General features: G+C 34.8%; 1 protein-coding gene across 2 annotated transcripts in view; it reads left to right on the top strand.

Moving 5' to 3' along the window:
* The window catches only part of LOC143231978 (DNA-binding protein RFX5-like), a 61,143-nt gene extending 42,584 nt beyond the window's left edge, over positions 1-18,559 (top strand). The window contains exon 7 of one of the 2 annotated variants that reach the window (XM_076466910.1): positions 10,642-18,559. The gene's annotated coding sequence lies outside the window, so the exon portion shown is untranslated. Of the gene's footprint in view, positions 1-9,661 lie in introns of both variants that reach the window. The other variant, XM_076466909.1, reaches the window with a different exon arrangement.
* Positions 18,560-18,976: the final 417 nt, after the last annotated feature.

The raw sequence follows: 18,976 nt of genomic DNA, 5'->3' as shown, positions 1-18,976 counted from the left end.
TGCCACATGGCACAGAAGATTCAAAAATGAGCCTGGGATACTTTCCATAGATATCCCACACTCTCGAACTGCATCGCCTTCCAGCAGACCCGTGCACATGCTCGGTGGGTAAGACAGCAAAGCCAGAAGGAATCTTGTATTAAGTTCACAACCAGCATATTTTCTACTACCAGTTCCAAAGTCATATGGGGACAAGATTTGAAAGGTCAGTGGGCAATATAATTCTGTCCCTCTCTTGATCTTGCTCTCTGATGTTCATGAAGTAGGTGATACCTGGAGCATCGCCGATACTCTAGGTGAAAGCTTTTGCCAGGTATCCAGCACTTCTGCTTCTTCTTCCACCTTCTTGGCCATGAAGACTTGGGCAGAGCAATCATCTCTTTCCTTTCAGGCTGATTGTCTTTATCACTATAATCGTCCCTTTACACTGGTGGAATTCAAACTGTCCCTTCATCAGTTGGACCTAATGATATACACTATGACATGCTACGCCATGTATCTCCTGCTTTTCTTGCTATTTTTCTGATTCTTTTTAACCAGATCTGGCAGGAGAATGTTTTCCTGGTGCCAGGCTGTTGTCCTGCCTTTCTCTAAGCCTGGGAAGGATCCTAAGATTCCTTCAAACTAACATCCAATTGCTTTTATGAGCTGTCTCTGTAAGACCTTAGAGAGGATGGATAATGCTCATCTTGTATTTTTCCTCAAATCACCCTCTTATCACCCACCCAGTGTGGGTTCCAATGACAGCGCTCCACCATGGACCACCCGATTCGACTTGAAATGTCAATCAGAGAAACCTTTCTCAAATAACATCTTGTATCAATATTCTTTGACATTGAGAATGCTTATGATACAACATGGAGGTATGGTATTTTGCAAGACCTCCATATATATGGGTTACATGGCCATTTGTCCATTTTTATTAAAAATTTTTAATGGACAGGTGATTCCAAGTTCATGTGGGAGATTCCACGTTCTTGTGGGATTGACACTTTCCCGTTTTTTTCTACAGGAACTTGGAGTCCCTCAAGGCTGTTTTCTGAGTGTCACACTTTTCAGTATAAAAATTAATGCCATCACTGAAGAACTCCCTCTCACTGTTGCAAACGGGCTTTATGTCGACGACTTTCACATCTCACGTCAGTCGTCAAACATGAAGTATAATGAGCTGGAGCTACAGACTGCTCTCAATCGTTTACTGAAGTGGACCACAGCAAACGGTTATAACTTCTTTCTCTCTAAAACTATTTGCATACACTGTTGATGCCAACATGGTATTCACCCTGATCCTGAACTCCGTATCGGTGAAGTTGTGCAGCCTGTGGCCCTGAGACAAAGTTCTTGGGGCTTATCTTTAACCGTAAGCTGACCTTTATATTACACATCAAGCAGCTATGGGTCAAATGCACAAGAGCACTGAACATCCTCTGTGTCCTCTCTTCCACCACTTGAGGAGCGAATCGACATTCTCTGCTAAAGATATATCATGCTCTTATTCGATCAAAACTCGACTGTGGATCACTGGTCTACGGCTCTGCCAGACCATTGGCCTTAGAGATGCTAGACCCTATTCGTCATCAAGGACTTTGGGTCTGCACTGGGGCTTTCTGCACTTCCCCAGTTCAGAGCTTATACATCGAGTCTCATGAACCTTATTTGCACCTCCACCATTTGCAGCTGTCTTTACTATATGCTTTGAAACGTCATTCCATACCAAAGCATCCCACCTGGGGTTGTATCTTCCTTGATGGGCCATACTTTTTCAGAACAGACAGTCTGCCATGGCTCCTTTTGGCCTTCGTATCCAGGCACAGTTGGATGAATTGGATCTGTCCTTGAATAACATTGCTATATTCACTGGTCAGCCCATCCCACCATGGCTTCTTACAGTCCCCAATTGTGACCTATCTTTAAGCCATCTGAGAAAAGTAGACACTCCTGATTGGAAAGACTGTCTGCTATTTGCTGAACATCTTTCGAACTGTCCTTCCATTTCTATTTATGCAGATGGTTCGAAATCAGGTGACTGTGTAGGCTCTGCCATGGTTTGTTGTAGTTTGGTGGTTGCATGCAGAATCCCCTCTATAGCTTCTGTGTTCACTGCCGAACTGTATGCCATTTCTCTTGCCCTGGATCATATTGAAGCTAAGCAGTACTCCAACTGCACTATTTATACTGACTTGTTTAGTACTCTACTGGCCCTGGAATCACTTCACGTTGGCTCACACCCTATTCTTGCTGATATTCAAAACCGACTGGCCCATTTCTCATTAACATCTACTTCTATCCAGTTTTTCTGGATACCAGGTCACGTTGGTATTCTTTGGAATGGGCTCACCAACACCACAGCTAAATCTGTCTGCTCTGGCTCTATCACTGCTGTGCCTGTTCCATACATGGACTATGGTCCTCTATTCAAGGCTTGGTTCCATGCCATTTTGCAGTCAACTTGGAGTGAGCAACGTGAAAACAAGCTTTTCCAAATAAAACCCTCTATTAAGCTTTGGCCGTCTTGCTTTTGTAAGGATCAGAAAGAGGAAATTGTTTTAACTAGACTATACATTGGTCACGGTTTTTTAACTCATTGTTTTCTTTTATCACGAATGTGTAGTTTGTGTGACACATTTTACTTTTTTTTGTTGTTACGACTCTCAATGACGGCACCATTTTAAACATGTTCTGTCCCAAGGTTTCTCCATAACGTTAGACAGTGTTCTTGGTGATGGTGACACTGTCCACCTTGGTAATGTTTTTAGTTTTTTAAAGGCCATTAATCTTTTTAATGCCATTTAAGTGTTTTAATTTATACTTTAAACCTTTTTCAATGTGGTTTCCTTTCAAGAATCACAGTCCATCTAGTTCAATTTGAAATTAGAAAATAGCCTTAACATTAAATAACTTGAAACCAGGACTGGAAAGGCAGACTTCAGGTGACTAATGCTGCTGTTTGAACTATCCGTATGAACTACCTGTTAGTCATCCTGGTGAGTTATGGCAATTGCAGTTATGCTACAGAAAGTCCTTTACAACTTGAATTACTGTAGTTTTTCTTTTAACATTGTAGACTAGATGTAAACATTGATTTTATGCTATTTATGTTTTTTTTTTAACTTTGTTTTGTTTTACCTTAATTCCTTTTATAAATTTTACTAAATTTACTTTTAACTTTTTACCAGATGTTTGGCACAGATAGCCTAGTTGCTTTGTGCCATAAAACACTAAATCAACCAACCAACCAACCCTACCTTTCCAGGCAAAGGATATACTCTGGTACAGACTAATTGTGTTCTCCCACAAGTGTACCTTTACACTACTCCAAGATATAGAATGTCACGCTTTGTAGATTCTCTTTGGGCACTTGCCATAGGAGATGATTTAAGTAAAATTTGGCACCAGTCCATCCACCACTTCACTGCTGTATTTTAGCTAGATGTGATTAATCTCTAAGATGATTGTTCATTTGTATGAAACAATGCAGCAATATCTTGTGAAAACGCCAAAATTAGATTGGAGGCTCTAGGCTAGTGAAATGTAAAAAGTTTGTATACATAGATGGGCAACACTGAATTGGAAAAGCTAGATGTTAGAAGAGGTATATCTCAGAAATATATTTTTATTGTTGGAAAATGTTAACTTCCAATCGATATTTTGCCTTCTCTCAGAAAAAGTATATTTCAACTTATACTACATACTAGTGGCACAAATTTACTTTCATCACTTGCCTTGATGCTCCCATCTACCATCGTGTATGTTAACGTGAGATACCTACATACTAACATGCAAATGATTATGCAGCAACCCTCCATCAATAGGAGGGTGACTCTATCCCTATCATAACTAGTGTCCTCTCTAATCTTGCAGGTGATAATCACTTTTTGATCAGCATTCTTCTTGTTTAGACATGTTTTTCACTCATGATTATCATCAAAAAGGCTTTTACTTCCTTATTTTTCAGACTTTTCTTTCATGTCAGTTTTTATGTTTTACATATATTGTTAATAATTATAAAAATTTTTCGTTTCTCTTTCTTCATATGTGTGAGTAATATACTCGCAGTTTTAGTTTGTCAATCTACAACTACTGTTTTACATGCAGTTAATTTACCAACCACATCCATGAAGATGGAATCATAATTATCAGCCCACAAAGTAAAGGCTCTGGTGTGTAAGGAATTTGCCCATTTCATGCAAAATTCAGAAAACACTGATGATGATATTGTCATACCTGCTGAGGATTTGATTGATCAGGAAGATTTGGGCAGTTTTTTCCCCTCCTGAATATGTCTCTGAGACATGTGTCATTTTGAGAGAATTGCTCAGACCTACTTCACTTTTTGTAGAATTAGTTAATCAGGTATTTTATACTGTCCTTATCTCCTGGTTCCTTTGGCCTTCCATTGCCTGTCTTGAGGATAAGTCTTTGCATTTTAGTGTTTCCTCACTCCTCAAATATTAGGATTTATGCGAGTCATTTTGTAGAGCAACTGTACTCAAGAATCAGTATTCCTTCAACTCCCACGTACTGTGGATGGTCATGCTTATACTTATTATCATTCTGACTTCCCTTATTTAAACTCATAACATTTGAAGTCACTTATCCCTTTGTGGGAATCAGACCCCAATAATTTGTTTTGTTTTTTTTACAAATCACAGTTTTCTCTTATTGATCTTACTCTGACCACCCTTCTTTATTCCTTGTCCTCCATTCACTTTTTGTCTGAGGCTGTTCATTAATCCTCTGAAGGGCTTACTGATTAAATTCAGAATTTCCTTTTTGTTACTTATTCAGTCCTGGTATTACAGATGTGATTGCTCAGTTATTGGAATCTTCTGGATAAGGATATTGTTTTATCTTGGGTTTGTTTACCTCCCTCTAAAAAAAGCATAATGTTGGAGAAAAGAGTTGAGTCTGTTTGTCTGCATACCTTACTATCAACCTTGGCTTCTCAGTTATCTCATCAATACGTTCCTGTCCCTGTGTCTTGCCCTCTCCGTTTCAGCTCCTTGCCAGTTCTGGCATCTTGTACTTCACTACTGTTGCTTTCAGGACAACAAGCATTAGTGACTCTGTTCTTGGGTCGAAACCAGTGAGGCCAAACTTCTTCACTCTGCTCATGTTTGGAGGTCCTTCATTGTAGATCCAGACTCTGAAAGTCATCTCAAAAGGTCTGGTCCTCCAAATCCATTCATCTCCCTTATTGTCTAACAATCCTGTTTCATTCCCTCCTCCTTAGGATCTTGTATCTTAAATATAGAGATCCTTCTCATGTGGTCTGTTTGTTGTTCCCAATCTTCCAACAGGGAGATTGGCACCCAGTTATTCATTTATTATCTCTGAAATGATTCATTTTCACCATGGAGTTGTACATAGCTCTTCTTTAAACTTTCACTCCAGGTTTGTAAATGACAAAAGTCGATGTTTCAGATGCATATCCCCATCTCCCCCTTCTTTCATACAGTATGTTTGTTTTGTTTGTAAAGGGTATGTGTTTCAGTTAAGGGCACTTCTATTCAAACTTGCCTTATCTTCTTATGTATTTTATCAAGTAGTTTTTGGTTTTGCCTGTCTGCTTCATTTTCAACATTATATGGACAACTGGTTTCTTTTGGTCTCTTTACAAAATGATTCTGTCCTACATACTCAGTCTCTTCTCCAGGAACTTGCCAAGGTGGGTTGGCTTGTCAATGTGGTAAAGTCTTTCCTTGCACTTATGCAGTATTTGGCACACCTTGGGATGTTTTCAACTCCCTCATCAATTGAACCCAACTTTCTTCACTTAAAGTGAAATCTATTGAATGTCTCATATTCATTGTTTCATCCTCTCCTTATCCTATTGAGTGAGATATTTTCTCTTTTGGGTAGATGGACTTCTGTAGAAGCCCATATTTTTTCTTAGCTGCACTCACATACATCATCTTCAGTTGATTTTGCTGAACCAATGGAACCTTGTTAAGGATCTATTAGATACACCTCTCACCCTTCCTTAAAGACCAATTTTGTCTAGTGGTTGGATCAGGACCACACTGTTGTGGCTGTTCCTCTTTCCATTCCTCATCCAGCATTGTTACCTTTTTATGGATGCTACTCTTTCCAGTAGGGACACTCAGGAGATTTATGAGAGTTCTCTCTCCATATCAATCTCTTAGGATTTCTTGCAGTTCATTGAGCTTTACTTCATTTCCTGCATGCTCTTTGGGAATGATTGGTGATGGTACTCTTCAACAATTTTATGGTAGTTTCATACATTACCAGGCAAGGGGGCACTCACTCTAGAGACCTTTGTTTTAAAACATTGGATTGCCTGTGTTGGACCCACAGAGATCATATCACTTTGTTGGCATTTCTTACTCTAAATTCCCTAAATATTGTTGCAGGTCATTTATCTTATTCTGACAAGATTCTTTTTATGGAATGGTCTTTGGATCCTCATGTTTTTCAAGGATTGTGTTCTCATGGGGGTGTCCCTGATTTGGACACTTTTTCCACTCATATCAATACACAACTTCACTGAGTTTGATTTCCTGCTTCTTTCCTATGTAAGGGGCAATAGATGGTCTCAACCAGAATTAGACAGGTCAATATTTATATGCTTATTCAACTACTTATCTTATCATATGTGTCCTTCTCATAATTCAGACCAATCTGTATCATGTCCTGTTAGTGGCTATGTATTGACAGGCTCATATATCCACTGAAGTTTTTGATTTTACCCCCCTCCTTCCTCTTTCTTTATCTCAAACACTATTACATCAAGTCCAGTCATGCATGCTTCATCAATCTGTTCCCATACTCCATCTTTAAACAAGGCTTTTGTTGAGTCTTTTCCCAGAAGAGCCAGACTTTTGCTTTGTATAGCTTCTTTAATTTCCCATCTTATTCATCTTTCCTCCATGGCAGTTTACTAATGTAAGTGGTACACGTATAGTTGTTGGTCTGTGTAATGTAGTTATTTTCCTTCCCACCCTATGTTTCCTTATTTCACATCCTTTTTGACAGAGGCTTTTCAGTTTCACATGTTGTGGGTTATTATCGGGCTGTTTTATTAACTTTAGCTTTTCCAGTCATTCATCTTGTCCATGTTATTTCATTTCTTCCACACTTCCCGTCCTCCTAGACCATGATTAGAACCTTAGTATGATCCTGCATGCTCTTACCCATCCTCTATGCAAACTTTTGTCTTCATTTTTGTTATATTGCCTATCTATGAAATCTCTTTTCCTGCTCATGTTGGCATGCTGATGTTATTTTTTATGATTTGTTTGCTATTGATATCCACCACATTTTATTTCATAACTCCTATCTCCTTCTCTTTCCAAGTCATTCCTTAATGCACAAAACTGCAGCTATTAGAGAGGATAATTCTATATTTATGCACATTTCCCTTCTTTCCTTATACCACCATTATGACTGTTCTCTCTTGACCAATTCCTTTGCTGTGTCAGTGCTCTCTGATAGCATATGGCACACACACTTTTCCCTTTTATGGTACCTAATTCCACATGTTTATTTATTGGAATTCTGCCTCTACCATTTCCCTTATGGGTTGGATTCATCAAACATATTCTTTCATTTCTTCTGTTGATTGTCCTCTTTTTCATATTTCTTCCTGTTAGATCAGTCATCTTACTATGTCCCTGGATGTCCATTTCTGTTTTTTTCTTTGAGAACATCATTAGTGCCAGTAGGTGGAATGTTTCATACACTTCTACATCTCATTGTCTTCATCACGTAGCCTTTTCTCCCATTGCCATTTTGTGCTCCCCTGCTGCTATGTGAGTGGTAAGTACTACACTTTATTTTATTTGCAGGGGCATACTTAGTCTTAAACCTGCACTGTATGATCTGTACTGATCTACAGTCTCAGATGATCTGTGGTATTGAGACTGTTCCTACTGCAGACCTGATATGCAATTCCAGATACTCTCAGGTATTGGTTAATCAACTCCTTGAATGTGATCCCTCTGTCTTTCAAAATACAAATACAATGTTATAAAACATAACCAGTTCATATTATGCCCACCATTGAGATGGAGTGTTCTGAAAGACCTCTAGTAGATATAATTAACAGTATTGTGCTTCATAAATATGTTTGTCCCAAACCATATACTCATGGACTAACATGAGTAATTAGACTGGGATTACTGTCCATTTCTGATTTGAAATTCTTCCTACCATGGACTTAATGTGCAATTCCAGGTAGTAACAGGTAATGATTGATTGACTCCGTCAATTTGATATCTCTGCTTTTCAAAATAGGGTATTGTGGCCACCCATTTGCATTGCCTCCTGTGCTGTGGTCTTCTAGACACTCCAACACTCACTCTCTCTTGTTCTTCTTGTTGAGTGTGGGAGTCATTGCCACTTACCAGTTCCTAACTGCTGCGGTAGTTAACCATGGGTCTGTCTTCTTGGGCACAGTAACAGTCAGTTGAGAGTACAACAGTAGCATTCTGTTAGCATAGATAGTGTGATACCCTTTCTAGCACAGACTTCATGTTCAATTCCAGGTGTTGGATGCAGCACTCTGCCATATATTGCAGTTTGCTCCTCTGGTTCCCAGTGGATCTGGTGTTAGTTGTAGCTGAATAAGACACATGACTTTTCCTCCTCCTACCATAGACTGGACAAGTAATTCCCTGTGCCCCCAGGTTTTGGATGGGAGACAAATGTGCACCTGGGATCTCCAACTTTCTACTGTATGCCAGATGTTAATTCTGGTGTTGGTTGTGTTAAAGACACTTGCATGTAGAAGCAGTTCCTGTTTTGGAGGTTAAAAGTAGAGGATCATCTTCCTATCATGGACCATAAGTACAATTCCAGATGATGCCAGATTTTGTTTGAGGTCAAACTTTCAATTACAGTCTGTTGCACTCGAGCCTTTCTACACCAAGGGGTCCCTTTATCTCTGTAACTTCTCATAGAGTTTCTCCTTTGTTTCCACCCTTTTGATGCACATTAATAATAAGCAACGAGTATACCTGACTCATAAGTGCTGTGGTCTCCCATAGGTTTGTTATTTTTAGTTCATTTACACATTCCAGTGTTTATCTTCTAAAGGGAAATCATTTTTTTACCATCCCTCCACCTGTTCAGTGTGGGATTCTAGCTTTTTATAAAAAAAAAAAAGTAAAAATCATATTGGAGATATGGCTTTTTTACAATTACTGTTGATTGGTTTTGGCTTCTATTGATAGTGAGCTATTTGGTAACAATGTTTTTCAGTCAGTTAGTTATTTATATTTATTAACAGGATGCATTCATTGACTTTATCTAGATCTGAAACTTTTATGTAAAACAAAAGTGTGAAAGAGAAGTCAGTGTGTTAGTTTAACTACCTGGTGTGTTTAAGTGGTGAAACTCCTTCGAGAACTCGTTCATAATCATCTCAGATTGAAACTGAACACACCTTTGTGGTGAGCCATGTGTCAATAGTCAACAATCAATTTCTACCAACACTTCCTTCTTTTAGACCATAAATATATACAGTGCAATGTTATTGGATTATTTATTAAATGTGGGAGAGAGGAGTGAAAGAAAAAGTTGTTCCAGAAATTCCTTACTTTCCATGTATTTAATAATAATAAAAACCTATTGTTAAGGCATGAATTATTACTTTCGGATATACTGTGTCCAACTGGTGAAATTTAAAATTCATCTTTAGATTTCATTGTGATTGTCTACAAACCCTGAAAAAGAAACAAAGAAGTAAAAGAAGTAATTTTGTTGAATACTATTTAGGCCTTTTAAGAAAATCAAACACTTGTATTGCTGCCATGTTTCTATGGCATTGACTTTATGGTTTTAGTTTATTTTGTCGTGGTTTTCCAGTGATCTGAATATTGCAGTTACATAGCTGACAATCATGGTTCTAATATATGTTATAATAAAGAGTCAAAACACAAATACAAAAATTACCTCACCGTCAAATTTATAAGATCCTTGGTTCTTTTGGTAAAGTGTATTTTCTATATTTTGATATTCATGTGTTCACACAAAATGTCTACCATCACAAACTAGCATAGTTCGCTTAGCTGAGCCAACAACTACTATACACTGATTTTAGATATCATAGATTCTATAATAAAGAGCCAACAGCTACTATACACTGATTTTAGATATCATAGATTCTATAATAAACTAATCTTTAATTACACATGGCCCGGCATGACCAGGTGGGTTAAGACGTTCCACTCGTTATCCGAGGCTTAGCAGATTGTGACATGAGAGTACAAATTATGTAAACAGAGAATATCATTGTTTTCTGTGTTTCTTTATTGTTATGTGGTTTAAGACAAGTGACTGAAATTTAAAGATGTAATTGTAAATAATAATAATATAAATATACATGTGTAATATAGTACAACTGAAATGTGATTGTATTCTACAAAATATTGGTCCTCTAGAACAGAACAAATGAAAATCAGTTGCTTTAGTTAAAGGCCAGTTTTATACTAGTTTTTATCAGCTGTGGTTACATGTGACTAAATGATTTGTGTATTAAAAATTTGTTGCATTGTTAAATAATCAACTTTTTGTATTATCTTACTTTAAAAGTTTAAATTTGTTGAATGCCTGCAAGTATAATTAACTAAAATACGTTACCATTTGTTACATTGACTTACTGTATCATATTTATTTCAGTTTCTATGACTCAACAATAAAAACTAGATTAGAAAAGTTTACTTACAACACAGTTTGTCATTAAGGCTTGTTTGACACTGTGTCTGTGTCATCAGTACCTGTAGTACTTCAAGACATACTCAAGTTGAGGGCTTAGTATGAGCTGATATTTTGTGTTGAGTATGTACAGTGGAACAAGGAAGCTTTCATTGTGAGTTAACACTATGATATATACATATGTTTTCTTAGGTTCATCTTGTATAAAAATGCTTTCTCCTGCTCTAGCAGTAATGATTCCTATTTCTTATAAATAATTTGTAACTTGGTATTTCAAAAACTTCTCTCGTATCTAACTAAGTCTCAGTGATACTGATAGTATCAAAATTTTCAGTTTTCGGAACAGCCAATGGCCCTGTGTTTTGTTGCCTCCTGTGCAATCAGGTGATTGCTGTTACTTTCATCTGATTACTGGAGTTAATCTTGTGTAAGTTGTTGTGAAATAAAACCTAGATACCTGAGCATTAAGAATGTTTTATGTTAAAGATCAAAAGTCACCATTCATACCTGAGAACACAGATAAGGAATAAATAAAGTATCAGAGATAAAAACCTTATTCTGAAGAGACTCTTTCTGCAATTTAAGTAATGTAGTTGGATTATCTTCTGAACAATTTGCACTAGAAACTTTAAAACTCAGGTTTGTATTGCTGCTGTTCACTTTCAAGAGGGAATGTTTTTCTTATTTTTGTTTTATATTGCAACAGTTAGTTTATAAGAAGAATAAGAATGGATGCTATTCTCGGTTTTTGGTAGCTTAACTGAGAAATGAACAACTTTAAAAGCTAGAAGCAAATGTATCTTAACATCAAATTAAGAGATAGGTTTGATTGTTTTTGAATCTCACGCAAAGCTACACGAGGGCTACCTGCGTTAGCCGTCCCTAATTTGGCAGTGTAAGACTAAAGGAAAGCCAACTATTCATCACCACCGACAGCCAACTCTTAGGTTACTCTTTTATCAACAAATAGTGGGATTGACCGTCACATTATAACGGGTATTTGAACCCACGACTGTCGGATGATGAGTTGAGTGCCTTAACCATCTGGCCATACCGGGCCTGAGGGGAAAGTGGCAATTGCAATTTACATAATATATATTATAAATGTTAGGCCTATTTGTTTCAGGGTATTAATTTTATTGCAACATTACAACAAAACTGTGATAGTATTTTACCTGGCAACCATGAACAGCGTACTGAACGTGTTACCGTTATTAGTACGAAAGATCTATTGAAATCTTATTAGTTTTGAAGAACAAAATGTTTGATACAGCTAACTGTAGTCATTAATCTCTATATGGCACTATGGAATGTAATATTTGTCACATAAGTTACATATTTGAATAATCTTTAACTGATGTTTCCCCGTGGACCAGCAGAATGTCTGCCGACTTATAACGTTAGAAACCGGGTTTCGATACCCATGGTAAACAGAGTACAGTTAGCCTATTGTGTAACTTTGTGCTTAATTCAAAACAACAACTTTAACTGATATTTTAATTTAAATATTGATACAATGTTCATACGTTTATAACTACTCAATTATAATTTCTATGTATCATGAAACTTATGTTAGCGGCCTTATTATGGTTGATATCATAGAACTTACTAAGACTTGTATTGTCAAAAGAAATTGCAAAATTTCGTATAAATTTTATTTGCTTTTACGCAAATTTTAAGTTGAAATCTCAGGTAAGTGTTGTTATTGTTTATTAAATCTAAACTACTTGAGGTGGTACTTCATAACATAAACATGATTATAATTTCTCAGTTCAGGTGTCTTTATCGTTAGTAAAACTTTTTCCACCTAACAATGTTACTTCAGTTCATGACATCATTCAAACAAGAATACTTTGTGCGCGTAGTAACACTGGTATTTCACTTAGAAACAAAACAGAAAGTGACTTACAAAGCGTACAGTGCAGAGAAAATTCAATGGCTAATTACACTCAATTATTTTATAGTTTCGGTAGTTTCCTGCTTGTTTCAGGTTTTAAATTAGTCTACGAAACTGAACGTGGTTCTACTCTTACATTAATATGTTTAAAACAAGCTTATGAAAGAGCGTTTGTTTTGTTGTTTTTTTTAATTTTGCACAAAGCTACTCAAGGGCTATCTGTGCTAGCCGCCCCTAATTTAGTAGTGTAAGACTAAAGGGAAGGCAGCTAGTCATCACCACCCACCGCCAACTCTTGGGCTACTCTTTTACCAACGAATAGTGGGATTGACCGTCACATCATAACTCCCCCACGGCTGAAAGGGCGAGCATGTTTGGCGCGACGGGGATGCAAACCCGCGACCCTCGGATTACGAGTCGCACGCCTTAACACGCTAGGCCATGCCGGGCCCAAAACGACACTTCCAATATGAAAGAGCGAGAGAAGAACCAGTTATTTGGTACTTAAATCTCAATGAACTAGTTATTGATAGAGAGAGAGAACGCAAATAAAATACGGTGGCGAATTAGTGCTAACTGACGTGCAATTTGAAAACGCGGGAATTTACACATGCAAAAATCGTGAAGGTGATTACAAAATATGATGTCAGAGGTAAATTCAAAGTTTTTTTTAGACCATATTATAATTTATTATTTATTAAACGATACTAATTTAACAGAAATAATATCTAGATCGAAATCGTCCATTTTGCCTTTAAATTTCTTTCAGCCATAACCTTTTCGTTTGATATTTCACCATGTGTATTGATTTAAAAAATAATTGCCTGTGTATACGTAAGATTGCACTATGTAACAAAATTTTTACCTTTTCATGTTCCTGGGCACAAAATGTTATGTCCTAATTGCTTATGCCTAGAGTGAATGGAAAAGACCTATTCTTCTCTTCAAACTTTGCTTTTTTGACCTGGGAGCGTATAACGAAAACATGATGGGAGAATATATTTAGGGGCTGATACGTGAAAGGATTTACATTACAGTCGCAAATCTCGAAAAAGTACTTACTTTTAAACATTTTTGAATAACTTTTGTATAAATACATGTAAATCTTGACATTATGTCAGTAAAAATGTGCAAATTTGCCCGTTTCTTCATGTGTATTGACTACAAATTTATTTGTATTGCCCATGTATACGTAAGATTAAGATGACAATAGTATCACTTTTAACTTAATTATTTCACAATAAAAATTTTATATCAATGTGTTATGTTTTAGTAAACAACCAAGTCGGATGTTCATACAAAGAAAAAAGAAAATTAATTCTGTCATTAATTATCGTTTGTAAAGCATTTGAAATATAGTTTAACTGCTACTAAAATTCGATAACCAATATTTTATCAATCTTACTGTATGTTTGTGATATTTATTTGTATTCATTGGTTAGAGCAATGGAATTCCTTATTTTTCTCTTACAGAGCTTGGTAGTTAACGAAGTTAAAAATAAAAAAAGACACTCTCTGACAAATCAGTCTTAGGAATCTAAGGTTAAAAATTGGTTAAAAATTTGTAAATGTAAAGATATCTTACTGATACACTACACTTTCAATCGGTTTAAAGTTTCTCTACTGTAGTTTCAAACTGTTAATGCCACTGCCGTTCGATCTTTTTTTTTTTCAAGCTTAGCTCCCCCCCCACTAGTACAGTGGTAAGTCTACGGATTTACAACGCTAAAATCAGAGGTTCGAATCCCCTCGGGGAGCTCAGCAGATAGCCCGACGTGGCTTTGCTAAAAGAAAACACACAAACATCAACAACTTAGCTCTACATGTATTTTTACGTATAAAAATTAGATATTTTCATTCTAAACTTCGTTCTTACAATAAACGGATGTTTCTTTAATAGTATAAAGTTTTGATGGAGAGTGCAGAGGCGAGTTATGTTTAACGTCACATTTGTTCGCAAATATTTCTGCCTCATTTTTCTCAATTTGCTCATTACGGTTTTTAAGTCAGTAATGTGCGAAAATCGCGTTTTAGGAGTTTTCTTTAATGCTAGAATCCGTTAATAGATCTATAGTGATCAAAAATATTTTTTTCTTTATGCGTTGTAAAATATGTACAGGATGGGTAGAAAATGTTTAAGTTGGCGAAGCAATGATATTACACGATGACTTAATGTTTAAACTGGAATAAATGTGACTGAAGAACTTATTTGGTTAAAAGGTATTTTAATTGAAACTTCATTTCTTAAAACTGGTGTTTTCTTTTAAATTGATTCTCTTATCTTGTAGTTCAATATTTTCAAATGACTTGTAAATACGTTGTTTTTTTCACATTCTTTATGAATAGGTTTAAACCCAAGTCGTATAAGTACGTGTTTAGTTTAAGTATAGTGCATATTTACAAAGAAAAATAGAAACAAAAACTCACAGCTTAAAAACGTGTAGTATAATCTACTGTACCATTTAATCATTCATTCAAAGACTACGATTATAGACTTATAATCGAAATGATAAGTAACCAGTTTTAGACTGACAACAGATAAAGTCAGTTAACACTTAACATTAAATAACTATGTTCATGGAGTTATTGTTTTAATGAAATAGTCTCCCGAAGGGACAGCGTTAAGTCTATGGATTTACAACGCTAAGATCAGGAGTTCGATTGCCCTCGGTGGACACAGTAAATAGCCCGATGTGGTTTTGCTAAAAGAAAAACTACGTGTGCTTGATCATTCGAAAAGCTTTTCATTCTCTACAGTTAATTTGAAAGTTAAGTTTTTGCTTTCTACTCTAAGTAAGTTATCAAGTCTACTAGACAAAAGTGAAAGAAGATTACCTTATACTTACAGTTTGTGGTCCCTACATATAGTTGTCAGATTTCCATGTATTACACTATGTGTAGGGACCACAAACTGTAAGTGTAAGGTAATCTTTCGCTTTCGTTTAATATATTTTATAGCTTACTTAGAATAGAAAGCAAGAACTTAACTTACTATTTGCGGTCACATACAGTGCTTGTACTAACTTAGCTAACTCCGATCTACTGTTTTCCACTGTGAAAGCTAACTACTGTCATTTCTCCTGAATTTTGTCATTGAAAACTAACATCTCAGCTCTTGTTTTATATATTTTATTTTGTTTTTCTCTGATATGTATTGATATATTAGTGATACTTACCAATGATCTGGATACTTTTCTAATCATGGTATGCAGTTGGTTTAGTCAGATAATTCATATTATTCGTTTGTTCACCTACAAAGTAAATAATTTCTTCAGGGATTTGTCTCTACTGATCAAACTATTGTTACTGCACCAAATAAAATTTTAAAATACTCCAATTTATGTTAATTAAACTGTGTTTTTATCGATTTCATTTAGAAAACGATACGTTATCTTTTATATCATTTAATTCTAATGAAAACTGAACTGTGTTATCTTCATATGATAGTTTTTAACAGCCTTCGTGTAATTTCCTATTAATACCATCTGTATCACTCTTAGTACTCTAAGAATATTTTATAAATTATAAAATCTTATAAATTAAAAGTATCATCTTCAAATTATAATACATCGAACAAGATTTATAGAAGTTTATTAATATAGATATAAAAGTGTTTCTTTATGTTGATTTAACGTGTGTTTGCTCTGGTATTACAAGGAATTATTTAGTTTATCGTCTAATAATGTTGGATTCTCTGTTTGGAATTTAAATGCTACCTGTAGTATACTTATTTGAGTTATAGTGTTAAATTTTTTAAAACAAGTGAGATTCTATTTTTTGTTTTACATCAATGTTGTTTTGAGTTTTGGGCTTGTTTCTCCCACGTAAAATACGTGGATGTTGACATAAAGTATTTCATAAATGACATTAGTATTGTATTTGCTTTATTTTTAGGTGAATTTAGGTATTTTGTTGTTTATTGTATTTGGGGTTGTTGACTGAGGTTTCTCTATATCACTGTTATTTCAAATCTCTTTCCTCATTGCTTTATAACCTAGAAACGTCGAACTGTATATGAATTCTGTAATAAAAAAAGGTTTAAATTACCCATTGTAGAATGTCTGCAAAATTTATTAGCTTCAAGTGGGTTCCTCAGAAATATAAATGCATAAAAGAGATTATTACAATTGTGTTAAAAGTACTTACAAGGAATTATTACTTTAGAGATAACATGAAATCTGTTTTTCTTAATTTTCATGAGAGGAAGTGTCGATGTCGAAGTGTGGTATGATTATTTCAAATTGTAATATGAAATTACACTTGTATGTCATAGGTAGCTTTAAGCTCATTACAGTATACATATACTTACAATTAATTTTTAAACTTCTGCTCTATCAATGACCCTGTATCTAACTTCTATTTGTGCCATTAGAAGTTGTATCACTCAGTGCACATGCAGCTTACATTATGCTATTGAATTACACCACCCATGAGCTACTAAAAAAGTATTTGCATTCTTACGTTGTGAAACATTTTTTTATATTATTATTACTATTTATTTTACCTAATCTAATCTTAAATAACCTGAAAATATCCCTATTTTCACATTTATGTTCCTTTTCTAGCATTAAATGAAAAATAAACATGAAATACAGTACTTACTAAATCTTTTTCTTGCTGCCGAATGTTGAGGTTACTTAAGCCTATTTTTTTATAATAATAATAGTAATGAACTAAATTTTTGTTAATTAAATAATGCACCAAAGAACACATACTAATTACATCCAAAAGTTAGACAATTTTCTCAAACAATTACAAGTTTTTTGGCTTTCTAACAAAAGCATTTACAAATTCATCTAAGATAGTTGCAATGACATGGGGGTTTACGCCCTGACCCATTGCAAATGGGATAGTAAAATAAAATAAATATTTGTCCATTAATATAATGTGTATTTGTTTTGACTAATCTGTGTACAAAGTAATTTTCATGTTAACACACTGTTTACGCCCTGACCCATTGCAAATGGGAGAGTAAAATAAAATAAATATTTGTCCATTAATATAATGTGTATTTGTTTTGACTAATCTGTGTAAGAAGTAATTTTCATGTTAACACACTTAAAAATATTCCTCATTTCAAAAATTGTAAATTTCCTTTGTGTAACTCCTAAGAGTTCCTAAATGCATTTGAAGCATATTTTTCTCAGTAAAACTTTATTGTTTGTCTGCTATTTTCTCTACACTATCTCAAAATGGAATCGGTCAATTTGACGGACCTCATAACCACCAAAAATATTGAAATAAATATATATTACCCCTTTTTTTCTTTCTAGAATAACTTCAAATTGTAACACAACAATATTTGTTTATCCCAAATAGCTCATAACAGGATACATCTATTTATAACTACATTTTACTATTTTATTGTCCTTTGAACCATGTCTAACTATGGTCTATGTCATTGTATGTTGTAAATCACTTGGGGCATGTGCAGCTCATGTTATGCTATTGAATTATGTTACCCATGAGCTAGAAGACGTAGCTTGTGTGGGTGCCTCATAAAACATGTGTATTATAAGTTATTTATTTTTTTAATCTTATTTTATCTGACCAAAAAATATCCCAATTTTTACATTTTAGTTACTTCTATAATTATAAATAATGAATACAGCATACTTATCAAACATCTAAAGAAGTAATTTTTCATACTATTCATCGTACTGCACTTAATAATTTTTATTTAATTAAATAATACATGAAATAATATTTACTAATAACATACAAAGAGTAAACAAATTCCCTTATCTCTCAAAACCTTATCTGGCTTTCTCATCCAGCAACAAGAGTCATTACAAATTCATCCAAGCTAGTCATTAACTTTTTCATGGTTATGATATTGGTATGCTGAGTGAAATTGACATTTAACTGTTCAGAAGATAACTTTATACGTCATTTCTTAAATGAAAATTGTGAATTTCTGTTGGCTACAGGTGATGTATAAAGGAGGTAGACAAAATAAAAATGGCTCCTCTTGAAAATGTTAATTTGTTAAATCTTTTATAACAGAAAAAATACATAAAACTACATGTTTTTAGAATGTACTCAGAGAGGTCTGTTCAAATATGATCTCAAATCCCAATTTTAACACTGACATTCATAAATATCTGAACTTTTAATGATTTTAGTTATATTTTCTCATAAAAAGTGTTGAGCACCTGCTGTAGTATCTTAGATCTTTTTTATTCCAGTTAGCCTACTCTTTAGGCTTGGTAACAGCAGTTTAATATGTGTCATTTTTGTTCAACAGTAATTGTTGTTTAGAGTGGTACTAACTCTATGTCTAAAGTTTCTTAAATAAGAACTGGTGTACTTATTTTGTTTAAAATAAGTCCACTTTTTGATTTTAGCAATTTTTCATTATTACCTAAATATTCAAGTACACCTTATAAATAAACTTGTTTA

This window comes from Tachypleus tridentatus, chromosome 11 (genome assembly GCF_004210375.1).
Source record: "Tachypleus tridentatus isolate NWPU-2018 chromosome 11, ASM421037v1, whole genome shotgun sequence".
NCBI lineage: Eukaryota > Metazoa > Arthropoda > Merostomata > Xiphosura > Limulidae > Tachypleus > Tachypleus tridentatus.
Note: the sequence above shows the minus strand (reverse complement) of the source record. Positions and strands in the feature narration are given on the sequence as shown.